Here is a 2,500-nt window from a genome sequence, read left to right on the forward strand (position 1 = left end):
AAAACACTATTAAACAATTAAAAAAAGAAAGATGTTATAGAAAACATATACTACAAAAAAAATCATATTTTAATTCAATAAAGTACAATAAATAGTAAATAGTAATAAAAAAGCTACGCACGTTTCATGGCTACATTTTCAAATAGATAATAATAATAATAAAATCAATTCGATTCAAAATAAATCGAACTAAAATTAATTCTATTTAAAAATGTAGTCACTCATCAGGTCTAAGATAATAAATAATAATAAAATAAATGTACTTATCTTAACTTATGCTAATTATCAAATAAATATATTAAAAATACTTGTATTAACTATAAATAATCGAAAAAATTTAAAAGTATTTCTCAAAATAAAAATATAACTTATATTTTCGAAGGCTTTTAAGAAATATTGTTAAATACTTTTTGATTATTTATGGTTAATACACGTATTTTTAATATATTTATTTGATAATTAGCATAAGTTAAGACAAGAACATTTATTTTATTATTATCATTTATCATTTATTATCTTAGAACTGATGAGTGACTATACTTTTAAATAGAATTAATTTTAGTTCGATTAATTTTGAATCGAATTGATTTTATTATTATCTATTTGAAAATATAGCCATGAAGCGTGCGTAGTCTTTTTACTACTATTTACTGTTTATTGTACTTTATTGAATTAAAATAAGGTTTTTTTATAGTATATGTTTTCTATATGGTGTGAATAACATCTTTCTTTATTGAATTAATAGTGTTTTTCTCTAAATTATATATATATATAGTTGGAATTTACAAAAAAAACAAAACAAAAGATGAAGACGGCTGTGTAAACAACAAACAGATGTATTAGTTTAACGCTTGGGAAGTGAGAAAGTCATTTACGTTTCGAGCCTACGCTCTTCAACAGAAAGGAACACAGAAATAAGCAGGGAGGAAATAAAAAAGGGTTAGTGGCTAGCGATCAATCAAGTCGAATGCCGGACAGAAGTGGTCAGACAGGGGAGCTAGGAAGAAGGAGAGATAAAAAAAAGTAGTGGTGATCCCAAAACGAAGGTACGCGTGCGTGTGTATGTGAGAGCGTGTATGTGAGAGCGTGTGTGCGTGTGTTTGTGTGGATAGGTGCTTCTCACCTTGAGGTGTGCGTGTGTGCATGTGTAGGTGTGTGGATGATGGTGTGGGTGCTGGGAAGTGGTCAGTGCCAGTGTGTGCGAGGTGGTGTGACGTGGTGTGGTGATGTGGTAGTGTAGTGGTGTGTGGTGTGATGTGGCAAGATGTGGTAAGGCGTCGAGCTGGCAGAAACGTTAGCACGCCGGGCGAAATGCATAGCGGTATTTCGTCTATCTTTACGTTCTGAGTTCGAATTCCGCCGAGTTCGACTTTGCCTTTCATCCTTTCGGGGTCGATAAATTAAGTACCAGTTACGCACTGGGGTCGATGTAATCGACTTAATCCGTTGGTCTGTCCTTGTTTGTCCCCTCTGTGTTTAAATAAGTTTCACTTGTATAAAGATACAGGAGTATGTGTGTATATATATGTGTGTTACATGAATTGAATATTTGTGTGCGAGTGTGTATGTATGTATATTTAAATTTCGCTTGAAAATGTGTTTGTGTGCGTGTGTGTGTGTGTGGTGTGTGTGTGTGTGTGTGGTGTGTGTGTTATATTTCAGATTTATATATGCGTGTGTGTGTGTGTGCTTCCTTGCGTGCGCGAATGTGTGTGTGTATGTATATTTAAATTTCGCTAGAAAATGTGTTTGTACCTGTGTGTGTGGTGTGTGTGTGTGTGTGCATTATATGTTTCACATTTATATATGAGTGCGTACATGTGTGTGTTTGCACATGCGTATGTGCGTATGTGCGTTGGTGTATGTTTCAGTTTCACTTTTGAAATACGCGTTACAAATAAATTTCACCTTTACGATATGTGCGTGTTGGTATGAGTACGTTTGAGTGTGTAGATATGTGAGTGTGCATGTATACGTATGTGTGTGTGTTTGTGTGTGTGTGTGTGTTTGCGCTATACATTTCAATAAGGTTGTCAGGTGCCAAGCGTTGCTATAGAAACTTCGCTGATTTTATTCAAATTTGCCATGTTTGACGATGTACTTAGTGTAAAGTTTCTGGTCGTGGTGGTGGGTGGGGGTGGGGGTAATTGTTCGTAATGGTTATAGTTGTTTAGCTGTTTGACTGGCTGGCTGGACGGATGGATGGACGGCTGGCTGGTTGGTTGGTTGGCTGGTTGGTCGGTTGGTTAACTGGGGAGATTGGTTCGTACGTTGGTATTCTATGTAGAGAGGAAATAACCGACTGGTTAGACAGACAGACAGATAGATAGATAGATAGATAGATAGATAGATAGATAGATAGATAGATAGATAGATAGATAGATAGATAGATGGATAGATAGATAGATAGATGGATGAATGGATAGATAGATAGATGGATGGATGGATAGATAGATAGATAGATAGATAGATAGATAGATAGATAGATAGATAGACAGAG

This window comes from Octopus sinensis, linkage group LG16 (genome assembly GCF_006345805.1).
Source record: "Octopus sinensis linkage group LG16, ASM634580v1, whole genome shotgun sequence".
NCBI classification, from domain to species: Eukaryota; Metazoa; Mollusca; class Cephalopoda; order Octopoda; family Octopodidae; genus Octopus; species Octopus sinensis.